Source organism: Saimiri boliviensis, chromosome 1 (assembly GCF_048565385.1).
Source record: "Saimiri boliviensis isolate mSaiBol1 chromosome 1, mSaiBol1.pri, whole genome shotgun sequence".
Taxonomy (NCBI): Eukaryota; Metazoa; Chordata; class Mammalia; order Primates; family Cebidae; genus Saimiri; species Saimiri boliviensis.
The window spans coordinates 132,083,748-132,104,609 of record NC_133449.1 but is presented as its reverse complement, the minus strand read 5'-3'; the positions used below and the strand labels follow the sequence as shown (position 1 = coordinate 132,104,609).

The window sequence follows — 20,862 nt, the reverse complement described above, 5'->3', positions numbered from 1 at the left end:
CCTTATAAAATTCTTGGGATGGTTATGCTAGAAAAAAAGGGGTGGCAAGTCTTTATAACAGTGCCAGCACATATTAAGTATTCCTTATTAGCCATAATAAAAAAAATAGTATTTTTAAAATCAGTAATATTATTGGTAACATTTGCTGAATATTGTCAAAATGCTTTACATGGATTATTTCACTTATGGGAATGATCGTATGAGATAATCACTGTTATTATTCCTACTTTATAGGTGAGAAAAAGAGAGGTGACTTAGCCCAAGGACACACAGTTTCCCCAAGACCACAGAGTCAATGGTGGGACCATAATTTAAACCAGACCAGTCTGACTTCAAACCCATACTTTCGACCTGCACTTCCCTGCTCAATACAAATATCACATTGACTCCTTATCTTCTCCCCACAACTGCTTCCCTCTTCTGGTTCCTCCCCTTTCCCCAAGGTGACCATTATGGCCTCTTTCTTTTTCACCTGTGAATTAGCAAATGCTGTACCACACTCAGAATTTTTTCCCTACCTCTACCCCATTCTCTTCTTGCTGCCCTGACTAGTTGAACTGTCTTCTTTGTTTTAACCTGTCATGACACCACCTCCCCAGTCACCATGCTCTTGCCTTCTTGCCTTTCCAATTTATCCTGCTAACTCACACCACAGTTGCCATTTGGGGAAAAAAAAATAGAATTTTCAGCTTGATATCATTAAGGCAGAGAGGCTGCAGCCAACAAACACTTCAGCAGGCAAGACAAATGTGTTCCAGATATTTTTTTAGCAGCTAGAGAAACTCCAAAGCAACAGCCAATGATTTAGAACAGAGGCTTCTCTTATGAAGCAGACAGGCTGTACAATACAAGGCTCAGCAGACATATATCTCCTGGTATATAAGCAATCAGAATTCTCTTTTCCAATTGAACAAATCCCTCTCTGCTTTGATGGGGAAACTGGGATGTCAGTGTCACTGAAATGAAAATTCTATTTCACAGCAAAATGGTTCCAGTCAACTGGAGAGAGAAAGGAAAATCATGACTGTTTTCTCTTCCCTACTCCAACATCCCCCTAACCTCCTCAACATGGAAAACTCCTATACAGCCTTTAAAGCCCAGGGAAAATGAACCTTTTCTGTAGAAGCCTTTTGTTAACTCTTCCAGACACTTTCTCCTTTTTAATCATGCAGTAGAACATGGCAGTTAGAAAAATGAGCTCTTTGGAAAATATTCAATGTTTAAATGCCAGTTTTACTATTTATTAGCTACATGGCTGTCAGTAAGTTTCCATGTCTTACTGTGCTACACTTCCGCTTTTGAAAAATGGAGAGTTGGCCTGCCTCTTTTATATATATATCATTATTTGAAGGATTAAAAGAGAAAAATTATGAGCAGCATTTAGCTCAGCAGCTGGCACTAGTCAGTACCCAGTAACTGTTACTAGCTGAAGTTTATAGCCATAAAATAAATACAGGCATCCTAGAAAATTATACTACCCATGTTAAGAATTGTATTTCTTTCTAAATTAAGAAAAAATATATAGTAGTCTTGGAGTAGTTTCTATTACTCTTAAAGGAAAAATAAGATGTCAGAGTTTCTTACATTCTCATAGGTCAGTAGGTTGTTCCCACAACTATGGGTACCATATAGTGAAGGTATAAGACAGACTTCAAGTTACAAGCTAGGATTTGATCCATGTCTTGGATATTTGGTTGGATGTGTACTAACCAAGATTCTGTCCCAGAACTCCTTTGGAAAGGAAGTGATGTGAGAACTTCTCTGTGATCTCTGCTTGCTGGAAATTAGTTTTAATGAAGAGAGAGAGAGAGAGAGACACAGAGACAGAGAGAGAGAGAAAGAGAGAGAGAGAAGGAAAGAAAGAAAGAATGAATATCATGGTAATGAGTGCTAGGACATTGTCAAGACTCTTTTAAGTGTGACCACCAGGTGACATGACAGCAGGAAAGACAGAAGACTTAGAGTTCAACGTGGAGTACTAAAAGACTTCCCTTTCCTTCTTTTCTTTCTGTGAAGGTTGTTTTCCTTCTTTGGGGAGTTGCAGGCCCATTTTGTAAATGAGGTGTCATATGGAGAATTTTTGGCAGATGCTGCTCTTCTGATAGGGAATGACAAAGCTCCCTAAATTCATAAAACATACACAGGTGTCAGCCAACTTTGTACTGCCTTCATGACACCTCATCTGTTTTCTAAAACAGCTAAGCAGCACTCTCTGCCCTTAGTGAAGTAAGGGGAATAAGGGCCAAAAGGGAAGTGTGAAGACCTAACTGGTGTCCTCCCTGACAGCTGTAGTTTTGTGATGCTGCTGTTTGCTTTTCATGAAATCTGTGACCAGCTCCATCCCTATCCTACCCTCTACCTCTGTAACCAGACTCTTGAGTCTATACAAAGGTTTATTGAGATGGCATTTACTTTTTCATTGATTCTATCTTTGGAAGATGCCTTCTCCACCCATGCAAGGTATGTTGAATAATTGGTACTCAGATGTGTAATTAGCCACACATAGAAGACATCATCACTACTTTATGAGGGACCTAATGATTGATCATGAATAGGCACAGTAGGAGAAATGTCAGTCTTGTGTGAATTGTCTTATTTAAACCCTTCCACCACCAATGAGACACCTTCTATTTTTACCTCCTTAGATCAGAAGCAGAATTCCAAGCTCTGTACTGATAGCAAACCAGACATTACAGAACAATTGCCATGCTCTATCAATAATAATACCTGACATTTGTTGAGCCAGTAATATCCATACCATGGCTGTAGCATATTTCCTACGTAGAGGGGAATTTACTCTACATCATTCTTGATCAGCTACCCAAAACCCACAATATTATGTAAGGTGACTTCACTGACAAGTTGCCCCAAGGCATTCCCACAGGTGTACTGGCATTGTGGTCATATACTGTGAAACATATACTATAAAATCCATTTTTCTCTGGTTATTTTTTCCAGCAGGTTTAGGAGTCACCTAAAATTATTGGACATCGTGCTTCCAAACAAAATAAACTGTATTACACATTCAGCCCTATATAATAACAGGAATTTCTTATATTTGAATAGGTCAGTCTTCAAAAAAAGGGTTTTGTATGTATGTGTATTCTGGATACTATATAGATTTCAGCTTGAGAGAATTGATTAACTCATATTGGGTCTTGGGAAGCAGATTAACTAGACATCAGTTTTAAAGAATTAGATTTAAATATAGGGCAAAGAATTTCCCAGCACAGATCAGCAGGATAAAAAATATAAAGGAGAAACTCTCAACATCAGGACATAGAGCTAGGTGCCATAGATGTTACAAATTGAAATGAAGCTTGATCCTACCCTCTAGGAACTAAATTGAGCTGTCACAATCTCTATGAAGCAATTGTACAGGTAATTAAAAATATCACTGAGGCAGTCACAAAGTGGGAGCATCAACTAAGGCCAGTGAATGTGTAATTGGAGTGGGAGGTCTGGCTAGACACAAATTTGGAAGATTCAAAGCAGTTGAATTCTCAAGTAGCATTCAGACACTGAGATTAATAATGGTTAAAGGAAAAATCGTTCAGTACCAAGGACAGCTCCTAAGAAAGCTTTTTGTTCCCAGAGATCTTGGGATAGAGACCACAGAAGTATTTCAGTAGCTCTCCTCTCTCTGTCATAAGGGTTCCTTGTTCAAGCAATCTCATGTGATAATGTATTCACACAACATAGCATCTTTTGTGTACTGAATAAATTACCAATGCTACCATTATCATTGTATTAGTCAGGGTTCTCCAGAGGGACAGAGATATGTATATATATAAAAGGATATTTATCAGAGAGAATTGGCTCACATGATTACAAGGCAAAGTCCCACGATAGGCCATCTGCAAGCTGGGGAACAGAGAAGCCTCAAGACCAGGGAAACTAGCAATGTAACCTTCAGTCTGTGGCCAAAGGCCCCAGAGCTCCTGGCAAGTCACTCATGCAAGTCCCAGAGTCCAAAGGCTGAAGATGTGGAGTCTGATGTCCAAAGGCAAGAGAAACGGGAGGAAGCATCTAGCATGAGAAAGAGGAAAAAGACAGAAGATCCAGCAAGCAAGCTTATCCCACCTTCTTTTGCCTGCTTTGTTCTAGCCATGCTGACAGCCAGTTGGATGGTGTCTGCCCACATTGAGGGTGTGTCTTTGTCTCCCTGTCCACAACAAAAGCTGTGGAAGTAGGTAAGATTAACAAGGAATCATCTGAAGGGAGATGAGAACAAGGGTTGCATCCAGAACCTAGAAGGAACACTCATATTCTGGGACTGAAGGAGAAAGTGACGCGAATCTAGAACCCTTCCAGAGAAGAAGAAAATCCTCAGGAAAGTCTAGGATTAGTGAGGTGAAGGGAAGAATAAATATCAAAAAGAGGGTTAATTGTTTCAGCTATATTGAGCTGCAGATAAATGAATCCCAGTGCTAGATGAAACAATAAATATATTTAATTAATTCATATAAAGTGACTGAAGGTAGGCAGTTAGGAGTGGTTCAGCAGCTCATCATGGTATTATCAATCTAAGCTCTGTACATCCTTCCACTTAATTATCTTCAGCATGTTGATTGTTTCTCCCTGTGTTTATTGCCTTGTGGTTATAAGATGGCTGATGCAACTCCATACATATCAAGATCACATTGAAAGGAAATGAGATGAGAGTAAGCAGTGGAGAGAAGTTTCAATATCTTTTCTTCTATCAGGAAAGAAAATCCTTTCCAGAAACTCCTGTAGACTTTTTATGGCTTACAATTATTCAGGACTAGATTCCATGGCCACCCCTACTGCAGAGGAGACTAGAGAAGTATCTTGCTTCTCCAGGCTTTGTTATTAGTGTCCAAGAGGGATTCAGTTGGAAATGGACTTTGTGGTGAACAGCCAGCAAGATCTGCCACAGTGGAATTAACAACATCAGTGTTCTTTCAGGCATTGAAATGCTTTTTCCATAATTAATTCTTTTGAATGAGCTAATAAAATAGTAAAGATTACCCAAAGCACCTTCTCAGGAAAGCAGGAAACAAAGTTTTGGCAATCCTCAATCATCATATTTTGGTTGTTAAAATTGATGGCATTTCTTATTTTTAAAAAAACAACTATTGTATGAACAACCATTCAGTTCATATCTTTCTTACATAAAAGTTAAGTTTTGATTTATTCATGGTAGGTGGTCTCAGTTTTTAAGAATCAACCATTCAGAAAAGTTGGTGTATTTGTGGGTTTATAGTAGCAATACTTAGCTAAAAATTTGTTTATCATTTGAAGGCTATGTTCCCCTTTAATTAGATATTCTAGAACCCCTGGATTTTTCCATGATACTATTTTTCATAAGTTGTATTGGATAAAAATAATTTGTTTTGAAGATGTCATATCATTGAACTAAAAACTATATTAATACTCACCTAAGAAATTATGAAGTCATTCACTTTAATAGAGAAACTTAAGAACCAGAGCTGTTTCCTGTGATGTTTAGGAGACATTCAGTGAGTTTTGATCTTGATGAATTAGAACATCCAATTCTAAGTTGGGCAGTGATCTCAGAATGATGGCTGCAAAGGTCTTTGAATGATGAATCATCTGGTTTCTTACAGTATTAATGCTTATAATTTGAGACAGAAAAGACTTTAATTTCTTGCATGAATTAATTAATACTTGTGATAAATGTCTTTAAAGCTCTTTCTGGTGTCTGGTTCAAAATTGTAGTTCTTCAGATTGGTTAATTCCTTCCAAATGGAAAAGCTGGATGAGGTTGAGTCACTGCTGCTGAAGTGATCTGTGAATTAGAGGATGTTTGACTTCTCTCCTGACCTCTAAACTCCTATAGCCATTTGCTTGCATGACATCTCATTGAGAATACCCAAAGTTGCCCCATCTTTAGAAAGAGGATAATCACAGTACTTTCCTCATGAGCCTGTTTTGAGAATTACATAATATGCTTAGAAAATTGCGTGGCACATAATGAACACTCGGAAATGTTGGCTAGGGACAGTGGCTATGATGATGATGATAAAGGAGGAGGAGAAGGAGAATTTGGCAATTATTTCCTGAATACCCACTATATGTAAAACACAATGCCAGATACTAGGAATACAAAGATAATTAGACATGCAGGATTTACATTCCAGAAGGCTTCATTTTGTGTTCTTTAATTCAGTATACGTCTTTCTTCCATTTATAATGTAGATTTGCATGTAGCAGCAAATTCACTGGAAATGTGTTTCTCTGCATTTTCTGCTATATTGACCCTGTATCTAGAAATAACCAGGGTCCCACAAAAATCTGTTTTGTTTTCTTTACTGATGAGTACAGTTTATGAATTGTGTAAATCCTCAGTATTTTCAACATGACATGTGAACACTCACCCAAGAGAGCATCTTTTAACTGAGTCACTATTAAAAGTTCTCATTTTGTTCGCTTCTTTGGAAAATACAAAGAGGAAAAAAGGCCTAAAGCCACTCACTCCTTGTCTTTTCATGGCATTATTATTGTGTGATCTGTCTTCTGCTGCTAGAAGAGAATTCCAGTAATCCTTGATCCCTCGTCTTTTAAACTGATTTAACACTGGGAATTCCTGACAGCATTAAAAAAAAAAAAAAACCAAACAGGAAAAACCTCAAATGGGTAGACTTTCTCTAAAAGTCTGAAATAAAAGTTTAAAACTGATTTTCAGGATCCCTATGATTACCTAGGCACGCCTGTATGGATACTTTAAGAATGGGGTTGTAAATATTCCCAGAGGCATCAACTGCAGTTACGGTCATACGTCTGTTGCAGTTGAATTCTTTATTATAAATTATTGTATATGCAACTGTAATTAATTTATAGGATCAAAATAGGTGTTTCTGGTTGTGGGGATTGCAAGATGTACAAGTCCCTTTGTTCTGGTGGCCCCCTTGGGCATTCCTGCCAACCTTTGGGACTTTAGAGAATGTGAGAATTTTGGAGGAAAGAGAATTCTTATTGCCTACTTTCATTTCCCTCCACCCTATGGCAGCCTGGAACTTGGCTGTGCCCTATAACTAAACTTGAAGGCATCCATAAGTAAGAGACATGAATAAGAACTTCACTGGTGAAAACAGTCTAGAAGAGAGAAATCCAACATGGACTGAAGACTTGCTGTGCATCAGTCTACATCATAATCACATAGTTATCATTGATTGCATATCTGCAGTAGCCTAGAGTTTAACCACACAGCAGCCTTGGAGCCTCAGTTAATTCCAGTTGTTCAAACTAGTTGGATTTATGAGGCCCCTGCCATTCCCCTCATCCCCCACTTTTGAAGCCTTTCTTGCTCATTATTATTATTATTATTATTATTATTCTGAAGCTGCTGTGGTAAGAGGTAATTCTGGATGGAATATTACTTAGACTGAGGCAAGCTAATAATACTGGGCTATTAATTTTAGAAGGATCACTAAAACCCATCAAAAAGGAAGAAATTAAACATTTTCATAAATGGTTTTGCGAGAATGAAAAAATAATCTTTGATCCTAGACAAATGCTCTTGGAACATTATTGTGTAATGTCTGGTTCTTTTCCCTCTCAATTGGAGTTATTTCACACACATTTCAGATGAAGCCATTGTATCAGTCAGAGACCAATTTTAATCCCAAGGTTGATTAGACAGGTAGCTCTTTGCAGCTTGCACACACTCTCTTTGTTCTATACCCCTGCACTCACACAGACGATGATTTACACACAAGTAAGGATTTGGCCCGATTCATTCGTGAAACATCCTAATGAACACTCCATTGCATTTAACCTTTTGCTGCGAAAAAATTCCCAAGCTTGCCATAGTAATGGGAAATTAAATCCACGGGGCCATTTTTCCTGAGTGGTTCTGGCCTGCTGTGATGCCATAGCATGCCTCCAACTGGGTCAAGAAAGAGCTGTGATTCTGTGTTTGTCCATTGAGTTCTAAGCTATGGGTGATATTTGCAGAAGGTCATTCTGCGCTCACATCGTTAACGTGAATGGAACAGCTGGAATGTAAGTTGGAAGGAGGAGTGATGATTGTCTCTTTGGCCATCTGATGAATTGGGAATTAAATGAGACCTAATATGTCATCTAACATTGGTTTCAGCTGATGTTTCAGCCATAGGACATCTTGGAAAGGTGGCCATTTGGCTTTTCCTTGAAGCAGTCAAGGAAGGGAGTCAAGTTCTGGAATAGACAATTTTTGATGTTCTTCCCCTTGAGCCAGCCACTTACCTGCTGCATTCCCACACTTGGCCAGGGGTCAGTTCATGAATGAAACAAGCCCCCTACACTCAGGAGGCTCACAGAGAAGGGGATCCAGGTTATGATATACCTCCACAATAGCTCCCCATTTAGCCAATTAACTCCTTCAAAAGTATACTTCTGCTAAGTCCTCTCCCTTATCCTCTCTTTCACTGTTGCATTTGGAGCTCTCTCTCTCTCTCTTTTCTTTCTCTCTCTCTTCCTTCTCTCTCTCTCTTTTTTCTTTTCTTTTCTTTCTCTCCCTCCCTCCCTTCCTTCTTTCTTTCTTTCTCTTTTTTTTCTGTTGTTGAGACAGAGTCTCACTCTGTCTTCCAGGCTGGAGTGCAGTGGTGCAATCTCCAACCTCTACCTCCTGGGTTAAAGCAATTCTTCTGCCTCAAATTCCTGAGTAGCTGGGATTACAGGTGCACACCACCACGCCCAGCTAATTTCTGTAGTTTTAGTATAGATGGGGTTTCACCATGTTGGCCAGGCTGGTCTCAAACTCCTCACCTCATGATCCACCCACCTTGGCCTCCCAAGTTTCTGGGATTACAGGGGTGAGCCACCACACCCGGCCAGAGCTTTCTCTTTATCCTAAGCTTTCTTATGTCTTTAGTCATCTCCTAGAACACACATTTCCTCCTGGCTCTTCTGCCAGCTAATCTCTAGTGTTCAAATACGAATACCTTTCTTTCTTTCTCTTTTTATTTCTTACTTTGTTTTTTTCTTCTTCCTTTTTTACTTCATTTCTCCTTGTTTTCTCACTTCCTTCTATTTATTCATTCAACAGTTATTTTTTCGAAAAACTTAATATGTGCCCCACACTGATCTGGGACTGCAGATATAGCATGGAACCACCCTAATGAAGCTTATGCTTAAAATTAAAATGAAATATGTAGTAAGTTCAATGGAAATACAATAGAGAAAATTGTTTTTCCTTTTTATTTGGAGTTGGTCCCTTCTCCCATCCTCCCATATTCTTAACCTCAGTATTTCAAAGCTAAGAGGAGAAATCAACATTCCTGGAGACACTTAGAAATAACCTTTCTTCTGTCAGCCTCTTTTATCCACTCCTTCTCTGAAGCTCCTGCCATATGATTAATCACACTGTGTTCACTCCTCCCAGCCTCTAGTTTTCCTTCCTATGTGTGTTGAGATTCTAGGGCTCTGGATCCTGGTTCAGTTTTTCTGTCTCCTTTCAGCATTTGAGTGACTTGTACATCTGATCTGAAAGGTCGGCTTCTTGATTTTCATTATTCCAATAATGTTTCTCTCCCCTTCACTTGAGGCGCCAGCTCATATGACTGCACTCTAGTCCTTGCTGATAGGTCAACCACTCTAATTCCAATATTTCCCACCATAAATCTCCTCCTGGAATGTAAACTTTTGTTTCTCCCAATTTTCTCTCTTGTGAAAATAACTCTTCAGCATTACCAGTGTCACACACACACACACACACACACACACGTGCATGCACACCCGAACACCTTTTTGCCAGTTTTCCAGCCCCCTGGGCTGTGTATTCTGCAGTCAGTCATTGTCTTTATTGTCCCTAAACCCTCAGTGACTCTGAGCCACTTGTCCTACGAAATCTAACGTTCTTAGTAACACAACCCATCTGCTTTCTCCCCTCTTGCTCTTAAAGTGTATAGTGAGCATAATAATGGCCCCCAAAATATGTCTTTGTCCTGATTCCCAGAATCTATAAATATGTTTCTTATGTGGCCAAAGAGACCTTCTTGATGTGATTAGGTTAAGGGTCTTGAAATGGAGACAATATTATCCAGGTGGACCCAATAGAATCACCAGTGTCCTAATAAGAGGGATACAGGAGGGTCAAAGAAAGAAATGTCACCATGGGAACAGCAGTCAGAGTGATGCTACCCTGAGCCAAGGAATGGGGCAGCCTCAAGAAGCTGGAAATGGCAAGCACCAAATTCTCTTCCAGAGCCTCCTGAAGGAATCAGCCCCACTAACACCTTGACTTAACCCCCATGAGACTCATCTCAGACTTCTGACCTCTAAAACTATCCATCATTAGAGCTGTTTTAAGTCACTAAGATGGTACAATGTATTACTGCAGCTACAAGAGACTCTTACAAAATGCCAGCACCACTAGACAACACAGCAAAGGAATGCAGTGATTGTGGTGCCTTGTGCCTTCAGGATTCTCCTCCACCCTTGATGGGCCTGGATGCTACTAAGCATCTCTGCACTCATGGTCAGCTGCCCTGCTCCACCATTCTCTTTCCCAGCCCATCAAGAACCAAGCACAGAGTTGACAAAGGGCCACTTGTAACCTTGCGAGCTTCCGTTCCCCTAATAGTATTAACAATTACATTCCTACGACTTCTTTCAGGGCTGTGAAGATGTTCCGTGGACCCAGTCAAGGGCAGAGCTGATGACCGCTTTGGCTGTTCAACGCCACCTCACTTGTGAATGGTGACAGAAAAGCCAGGGTGATCTGTAGCTGACCCTCTGGTCAGTTCCACTGGCTCATATTAAAACTTTAAGAGAATTGGTCTCCTGTGTATTTTCCCCTTGCAGATGACACAGAGAAGGTCATGTGTGTCCATGAGGCTAGGGCGAAAGCTCGACTGGCTAGCAGCAGGATTTTAATAGGGGAAAGTGGCACATTTTGACTGCACTTGTTTATTATGGGAAGGGAAAAGTGAGTTTTATTACTGGGTTTCACGTGACCTTCCATGGGACTCAAGGGGGATTCAGTGACTGAGAAACACAGGAAAAACGGCAGGCAGCAAAAACAGTGGACTCATTCAAGTAATTCATTTTTTATTTTTAAAAGCATTAGAACATGCTATAAGCCCCTAATTAGTTTGACCTCCATGGTTGGATTTTTTTTTTTCTTACTCCAGTGTTTCCTGAGTTGATTTTGGATTTGTTTGTTTTTCCATTGACAAGATTCTTTTTAAATTGTGTTGTCAAGTTAGAGAATAGGATTCTGCTTTTGACAAAAGTGCTTCACGGTATGGAGATGACAGTAACATTTCATAACTTGTAATGTTTTGTTAAATAACTCCCTGAATAAGCCACAGTAATAAGCGCTAGCCCAAGAAATCAGGACTTTGGTGCTTGGCATGTGGATAGGATGAGAGATGCTGAATGAATGAGAAATAAGCAGATATGCAAGAAATTCGTCCATAAGATGGATGAGATTCTGTATCTGTTTGCCATTCTCTTCTTGCCTTGATTTGTTTGTGGACTAAGCTACACATACTTATTTGTTTATGTTTGAGGGGGAAATCTATGTGGTGCATTAATTCTGTTGTTTTCTGATGAAATTGGGTGTTTCAAATCTCTCCATCTTCCAATGCATTCAGCCACTATTCTTGGTTTACTTGTTAAAATAACCATTGCACTGGGCCAATCCATTTTGGCCCTCACTTTCCCTGTCAGGGGGCACAGATATGCTCTCTCAGTCCATTTCCTAGGGGAAAGTATCTTCTCTTCTTGCCTTGATGAGACTGTTACCAAAGCAAGAAAGAGGAAAGTCTTATCATTTGAAAGATGCCATTAATTCATGTGTGTTTGGCTGGAGGAGAGGATATTGCAGTCTGGGGTCAGTTACATCTTAACACTCTATAACACTGCATCTGAGCAAGCCACGAGGTCCTTTTGTGTGTTGAGACACTAACTGGCATCCCACTTATGACAAGAGTGGCCCATTTTCTAAGAGTGGTCCAGAGCAGGACCCTCTTCGACCAAGCTCAAAAACAAGACTCTTCATGAGGCACAGGGGACTTTTGTGATCCTCTCCTTTGATGCAAATCTCACCTTTGATGAGCGATCTTTAAAGAAAGCGTTGGAACCTTCCGTCTGGATTTTGTTCATCATGATATCCCCTGTGCCAGGCCCAGAAACCTCCTGTGTTTATATTTGTTGCATGAACATTATATATACACTAAAAGACAGTGAAGAAACACACACACATACTCAGACACACTCAGAGACACTCACGCAGCACTGAAGATGACCCAAAAGAGAGAAAATGAGGCACAAGGGAAATATAAATAAATTACTTGGTTTCCTGCCAAACAGCCTAAGGTGCCGTTTGGTGATGGGAGTGATTCCCTTTTCCTCAGTCAAGATTGACCATCGGCTCCCTCTCCATCGTCAGATTGATTTTCTTGACCATTGGCTACATCTCCATCTTGACTATGGTCTCAGAGCCTATCCTCTGCTCCGCCCCATCTCCCCATCAGAATGCTGAGGGGAAGGTGACCAGTGTTGGCCAATCTTTCCTTAGAACTAATGCTCTGCCCCAGTAACTTGGCAAGCACAGACCCTTTTCTAAAATACCTTTATTATATTCCACTATGACATAAACTGCATTTTTATTCATTTTATTGTGGTCAGAGCACTTAACATGAGCGCTACCATCTTAACAAATGTTTTTAAGTGGACAGTCCACTGCTAGGTACAGAAACTATCTGGAGGTTATTTAGCTTTGCCTGACTGAAAACTGTGCCCAGTGATTATTATTAATTCCTCATTTCCCCTCCCTTTAGCTCCTGGCAACCACCATTCCCCTCTTTGAGTCTATAACTTTGACTATTTTAGATACCTCATTTAAGTTGATCTGGTACAAACACTATGGAGTTTCCTCAAAAAATTAAAAACGGAGCTACCATATGATCCAGCAATTTCACTTCTGGGTATTTAGAAGAATTGATGTCAGGATCTTAAAGATGTCTTAGGGCTCCAGTGTTCACCACAGCACTACTCACAATTGCCAAGATATGGACACAACCTAAATGTTTCCTGTCATGCACACTCTTTGGCAATTTAATTAATTTACAGTGATCCTGTTTGTTGCATGAAGATTAACTATACACTAAAAGACAATGGAGACACACACACACACAGCATTGAAGAGGACTCCAAAGAGAGAAAACAAGGCTTAACCAGGGAATAAATAAAAATAACCTGGTTTCCTGCCCAACAGCCGAATTGTTGGGGGCTAATGTTGTTGACTGTTATTTATTTCCACTTTATTCTTTAACATTGCAAATAATAGACTCTCTGAATTAAATGCAAAATTAAAGGTGATTTCATCACATCTTCTTTCTTATTTTTGAAATTCTGCTTTTCTGTGTCTTATCTACAGAATGTCCAAGTCTCTGCCTGAGCATTTTCAGTGGCAAAGAATTTACATCCTCATGAAAGAGATCATTTCACTGTTTGTCAGTTGACAGTGTAAGAAAGTTCTTTTTCAACGTGGATCTGAAATTCCTATAGTCCCACCCAGTAATCCTTTTTCTACTTAATGATTCCTTTCCCACATATCAGATATTTTTTTAAGTTTATTGTGCGATTCTTGTCTACTTTAATCTACCCACCAGTTCTTACAATTGTTGCATAGCTGGCTTTGTTGAGGAGACAACCACAGGTTAGAGTTGTTTTACGATCCTGGTCCTACCTCCTTATCATTTATTTCATTCATGAATCCAAGCAGGAGGTGATGGCAGAGGGGAAACAGAGCAGAAGTCATTGTGCTAATCATGGAGGTCTTTATAGCTCCTTGTATCAGTCCATTCTTGTATTGCTATAAAGTACCTGAGATTGAGTAATGCATAAAGAAAAGAGGTTTAATTGGCTCACAGTTCTGCAGGCTGTGCAGGAAACAGTGCTGGCGTCTTCAGGGGAGGCCTCAGGAAGCTTCCAGTCATGCATGAATGAAAAAGAGGAGTGAGGTGTCTCACGCGGGGGGAGCAGGAGCATAAGAGAGCGAGAGGGGAAGTGCCACACTCCTTCAAACAACCAGATCTCAAGAGAACTCACTGTCATGAGGATAGCACCAAGGGGATGGCGCGGAATCATTCGTGAGAATTCATCCCCATGATTCTGTCACCTCCTGCCAGGCTCCACCTCTAGCACTGCAGATTACAATTGAATGCGAGGTTTGGGTGGGGACACAGATCCAAACCATATCCATTCCATCATTGTGTGAACTTTGGTTTTACGCAGTGACATATAGAGCCATTGGCAGATCTTGAGCAGGGGAAGGAGATCTCTAACTCATGCTTTAATGGATCCTTCTGGCCACTTTATTGAGGAATAGACTGGGGGAGGAGGCAAGAGGAGAAACAGAGAAACCAGGTAGTAGGCTTCTCCTGCCACCCAGACCCAAGGGGATAGTGGCTTGGACTTCAGTAGAGGGAGGGTTGCTGTTGAGAGTGGTCACACTGTGATATATTGCCAGATGCACAGTTGGAAATTTCTGGTTCCCTGTGACATGGAAATCTTTTATTCACAAGGTCATCATGCACGTTGGGTACGAGAAGTGAATTATCAACATGAGCTGCTGGAATACCATGGATCCATACACAGAGCATCGGTAGCTTCAGTAGTTCCGACTAGTGCTGTGCCAGGCACAGAGCTCATACCATGTCATCCTATGATCTAGCCCAATGGTAGTTGATAGTCCCTTACCACAGATGAGGAAACTGAGGCTGAGAAAGGCTCAGAAGTAGGCCTCAAGTGGAATGTCTAGCAAATGGCAGAGTGGGGACCTGTGCCTACTTCCACACTTGAGATGTTCTCCTGGGGCATGGAGAACAGTGGCAAGGATCCCCTCCTCTCCTGACCACCCCTCCTGTAAACAGTGGTTGAAAATCAAGCTTTAAGAAAAGCTTTTAGGCCAAAGTCAAGAAGAGTGCTGGCCTGGGACTGGGGCCACCACATGTCACTTCACTCTGGGTGGAGAAAGGTGTAGCCGACTCTCAGGCTCATCCAGAAGTCATGAGCTTCCCCAAAAGGCCCCAAGAAAATTCTAGAAGGCAGAGTTGCATGACACAGGCAGTTTGGTCTCTGAGACGCATCCTGCACACAGCCTCAGAGCGTCCCTGATCAAGAAGTGCAGGCACGTTTCTGGGAGTATTTTCCTTGATTTAAAAATTGCCACACCATTATACATGTGTAGTGTTCAAGGAAGACTTGCATTGTCCTGTTTGATATGATCTTTATGTTTCCTCTTCATGGTTAGAGCTGATCAAAATTGCTTTCATGTTACAAAACAGAAACCACGGGCTAAGGAGTTTTACTTATCCATGTTGCTGCAGGAGGTCTCCTCCTGAACTGGGGTAGAACTTTTCAGCTCCCTTGGCTCTCTTACTATGTCATGCTTCTGGGGAACGAGAGGCACAGAGAAGCCATCAGCTAGTGTTTAACTGAGCACCTACTATGTTCCAGATACTAGACTAGACAGACCAAGTCAAGTCCCCACCTTCCTGAAACTTACCAGTGGAGTGTTGGGACCGGAAAGGGTTTGCTCTGAGTTCTTGTCTTGGCTTTTGTGTTAATTAGCACATGACTCTTTACTTACTCAGCATCTGGTAGCTTCAGTTTCCTCACCTGTAAACTGAGGGAAATAAGACTGCCCCTGCCTTCACATCGAGGCTTGTTGACTCCAATGAGTCAACAAAAAAAGAAAAACACACAAAAAAAAAACCTTGTGACATCTACATCAGCATTTATGTGAACATGGGCTATCATTCAATATTGGGGAAATGCATGACCAGCAGACAAACCACACTGATCCAGTATAAATAGTATCATTGTTTCCTTGGTTCACCTACTAATTTTACCAAAGGCAGCTGGCCTCACTGCTTGTGACTGCAAGACATTTCCATGTTTATTTTTGAGAGCTTAGAGATGAGGGATGGTTTCTTCTGTTGACTCAGGAGTGCAACAACCAGAAGATTCATTACCCCAGCAGAAAAGAAAGGGGAGCCCTCTCAAGTTCAGTTGTGTGGACCTGATGACAAATGTGGCAAACAGACTGATGTAGATTTCTTGAACGTACCATTAGCTACTGTCATGTCACATTACACTTGATTATGCAAGAACCATGCGGCAGATAAGCGTGTTTAAATGCTTTTATTATTTAGCATCATGATATTGGTATTCGTTTGTAATGATTTTTTTTCTCCATGTAAAACACACTCTTCATCTAAAAATATGAATTATGCTTATTGTCTCATTGGAAAGTATTTTCTTTGCATTGAGGGGAGTCAGTCTTTTCTATTGCTTATTTTTCTTTTCTTTCTAGCAAGGTTAATATGCAGAACATTATCTGATGGACTTTATTTTACAAGGTGAGAGGTTTCCCAGAAGTGCGGTACAAGGCTCATTAGTCCAGTGCAGAATAAATTGTCCAAAGTAATTTGAAGGGGCATCGTTAATAGTCCGGTCTTCTGTGTACCTAAGCTGAGGTCCCACCTTGCCACTCAGGTTAATGAGAAGTATCCGGCATGTAAACGAACTCTACTCCAGGTTCAAGATGGACCCCATTAGGGACAGGTCATGGTAAAACATGGAAGGAACACAGGGTTTGGAATTGTGAGACCTGCGTTTAAATCCCAGCTGCTCCATCCACTCGCTGGATAGCCTTGACTCTGAACCTACTTCCCCACTTGTGTGATAGAGATGATAAGCAAGAATGCCTTCCTCAAGGGTCATATTCCATGTTGCCTCTGGAATATAAAGCAGTGTCTAACTCTCATGTGGTCCAGCCCTGCCACCTCTCTTCAGCCCATCTCATTTCACTCTCCCATGCCCACTGAAGGGTCAATGATTCAAGTCCACATGCTCAAAAATCTAACCTAGAGTCCCTCTTCCACTCCCTTCATCTCAAACTCTATTAAAAAAAAAACAAAAACCCAGATCCATCCAGTGTGCCACAGTGAGAAACTCACTGATAATCATGTGCATAGCCCTTTATCTTACCCCTCTCTTAGAGCCAGTCCAGGTCCCAGCCCTGCTGACATCACCCCTCAATATGTCTGCAATCTGTTGTTTTCCCTTTGGTTCCTCCGTTGTCACCCTAACCAAGGATATACCCCAGTTTCTCTCTTGATTCTTACCACAGCCTCATACCTGACATACCTGTACCTATAAAACACCGAAGATATATATATATATTATATATATATATAAATAACATATATGTTTTATATATATTATATATATGTTATATATGTAACATATAATATATGTTATATATTAATATACATAACATATATTATATATTAATGTTATATACATATAATATATATAACATATATAATATATATGTTACATATATTACAGATGTGTTTGTGTATATATACGCACACATATGCAGTGGCTATATATATATATATATATATATATATATATGAGAGAGACTGGCCTGGCCAACAAGATGAAACCTGTCTGAGTAATTGTGACAAAGACACCTCTTTGTGAGAGTACCTACCACAGAGGCCTGTTGGCCAGGCCAGTCTCAAACTCCTGACCTTAGGTGATCCACCTGCCTCAGCCTCCCAAAGTGCTGGGATTACAGGTGTCAGCCACCATGCCTGGTCCCCTATTTAATATGTTTTTAATGGTGTAGACAAAGTAATCTTTTTTCCAAACACTGGAATGTCACTGTCTTCAAAGCCTTCTGTGGCTCCCCGTTGCCTCTGGAATCTAAAGCAGTGTCTAAATATGAGGTGGTCCAGCCCTGCTGCCTCTCTTCACTCTGTCTCATCCCATGCCCTGTAGTCCACTGTAGCCTCCTTGAGCATGCCACGTCCTCTCTATCTGATCACAGGGATTTCATTCATACTGTTCTCTCTGCGCAAGGTGCTTTTCCCTGCACCTCACATCTAAGTCCAGATGACTCTTGCTCAGCCTCCAGCTTCAGCTATCTGTCTCCTCCTCTGATAAACCTTTGCTGTGTTCCTAGGTGAGGTCAAGCCACTTTTTTACTCCCTCTCTCCATGTTCACTAGGGTTGTCCTCCTGCATTTTCTGTTGTCTCTGGTTGGCTGCCTGTCTCCCCCACCATACTGCAGGCTCTGCTGTGTGAAGATAGGAATTCTGTGGCTAACACCAGGCCTGGTACATAGTAGCCACTCAATAAACATATGGGGAATAAATGAGATGTCAAAGTATGTCTTACATTTTTTATTCTTTGATTTAAAAAAGGTATTGGGAGTTCACTGTTTACCATACACCATGCTGCATGTTTTCTCCTAATCAAGGGTGTGCTGGAGCCAGTGTGCACCTGCTCGGGAAAGCCATACCCAGCACCACTGCAGTAGCCTTGGTAGCTTGAAATCAGTTGGTTGAAATGGAAGCTTGTTTGATTGGTTGGTTGGGTGAGTGTGTGGGTGGGTGTGTGGCTGGTTGGCTGGTTGGTTGGTTTTGAGAGGATATTACTCTGTCACCCAAATTGGAGTGCAGTGGCATAATTACAGCTCACTGTAGCCTCAACCTCCCAGGCTTGAGAACTCTCGCACCTCAGCCTCCCATGTCATTGGGATCACAGATGCATACCAGGATGCCCAGGTATTTTTTTAAATTTGGTTTTGTAGAGATGGAATCTCACTGTGTTATCCAGGCTGGTCTCAAACTCCTAGGCTTACGCGATCCTCCTGCCTCCGACTCCCAGAGTTCAGGGATTACCAGGGTAAGCCACCTGTAATGCCTGGCCCAAAGTGGGAGTATTTATACCACAGAAATTGGCAAACCCACAAATCGAGTTGTGTCAGCCCTCCCCTCCACACCAAAGTGCCAGCACACATGCATCAGGACACCACTGCTCTATGCCTCTGTGGTAGGTACTCTCACAAAGAGGTGTCTTTGTCACAATTACTCAGAATCTTAATGTACTTGATATGTTCGTGAAGGGGAGAAAATGGGGTAAACGCTTCTGGGTGACTGGGGTTGACATTGCCACTTGTCTTCCATCTGCTCTCCCCTTCCTCTGTGGTAACCGAGAGCTTTTAAGACTCTTCTTTCCAGCTGGGTGCGGTGGCTCACACCTGTAACCCCAGCAGTTTGGGAGGCTGAGGTGGGTGGATCATCTGAAGTCAGGTGTTCAAGACCAGACTGGCCAACATGGTGAAACTCTTGTCTCTACTAAAAATGCAAAAATTAGCTGGGCGTGGTGGTGAATGCTTATAATCCCAGCTACTCGGGAGGCTGAGACAGGAGGATTGCTTGCACCCAGGAAGCAGAGGTCACAGTGAGCCAAGATCGCACCTCTACACTCCAGGCTGGGTGACAGAGTGAGACTCCATTTCAAAAGACTCCCCTTTCCAACCTCCTGAGCAGACAGATGTGGTCACATGACTATGTCTGGTAGCCAACGGGCTGTGTGGCTGTCTGCATGGATCTCTCTTATACAGCGTTGATGCTTGTAACTTGCCATTCTCCTTTGATCCATGCTTTCGTTACTCCTGGGTAAAATATGGACAAGCAGACAAGCACGTGAGCAGGTGTCCAGGGAATAGAGGCCCACACAGCAGAGCCAGAAAACAGAAAGAGTCAGACGGCCTCACCATAAAGAGCCCTTCACCAGCTGAGGATTATCTAGATCCAGACTTGGGCATCAGACAGAAACAAACTGCCCTGCTTTATTTAGAGTTGGTTTGTTTTGTTTTGTTTTGTTTTTTTTCATGGCTGAACTATCTGTTAAGAAGGATAGGTGTGTATATGTGTGTTTCTGTTTATGCATATATGAGAAATATATTTTAATATGTATGTATGGGGTGGGGCGTCTTGGAGAGATTGACTGTTCTGTAACATCAGATGAAGCAGTCTCAAACTATGTCTGTTAAGAGTCCATTTGCAAAGAATTGCATTTTGGTTTTTTTTTTTCTTTTTCTTTATTTTTTAAATAGCCACATGTTTGGGCCTGGGACAGTGGCTCATGCCTATAATCCTAGCATTTTGGGTGGCCAAGGTGGGAGAATTACTTGAGGCCAGGAGTTTGATACCAGCCCCAACAACACAATGAAATCCTGTCTCTACAAAAAAATATTTAAAAATTAGCCAAACATGGAGTCCCAGCTACTCAGGAGGCTGAGTTGGGAGGCTGAGCCCAGGAGTTTGAGGCTACAGTGAGGTGTGATTGCACTGCTGCACTCCAGCCTGGGCCACAGAACAAGACAGACAGACAGACAGACAGACAGACAGACAGACAGACAGACAGACGGATGGATGAAAATAAAATAAAAAGGTACAAATCTTATCTATGAGAATTGGCAAAAGATTCAAATCCACCTTCACGCTGTTACTAAGCTTATCCTTACAGTCCGTGTTCACTGCATTTTGTTCTCTACTGCTTCCCGCAAGACTTTCAGCTCACCCAGCATGTAAGAGATGCTTAATAAACAGTTGTTAAATAAACATGTCGTTTCGTAGGCCCTACTAATGATAATCTTACACTGAATAGGTTTCTGTAGTCAGTGTCATTGATGAATCTGGAGCAGTGGTTTCAGCCTGGCGTCATTTTGTCCCTGCTTCCCAAGGAGATTTCTGACCCTATCTGGTGGGTTGACATGACTCAGGGATGCTAGTGGCATCTAGCAGGTCAAGGCCAGGAATGCTGCTTCGTATCCTACAGGGCACAGGGCAGCGCCTGTCAAACAGAGTGATTTGGCCCCAGACGTCAACAGTGCCAAGGTGGAGACGCCCTGCTCCAGAAACTGCCAAAGAAGCTGTTACCAAATAAAAACTATAAGGAAGAATGCAACAAATGCCTCTTAATCTAAATTGCATTTCATTGGTTGTTTCATTCTGGGGCATTTTCGCTGCGTAAGTTTCTTCATATTGGAGCTTATAATAATGCGTAGGTCAGTTTATT

General features: G+C 41.4%; 1 protein-coding gene across 3 annotated transcripts in view; it reads left to right on the top strand.

Annotated features, from left to right (window-relative positions):
- Positions 1–20,862, top strand: part of CDH13 (cadherin 13) — a 1,266,064-nt gene that overhangs the window by 884,787 nt on the left and 360,415 nt on the right. The window lies entirely within an intron of this gene.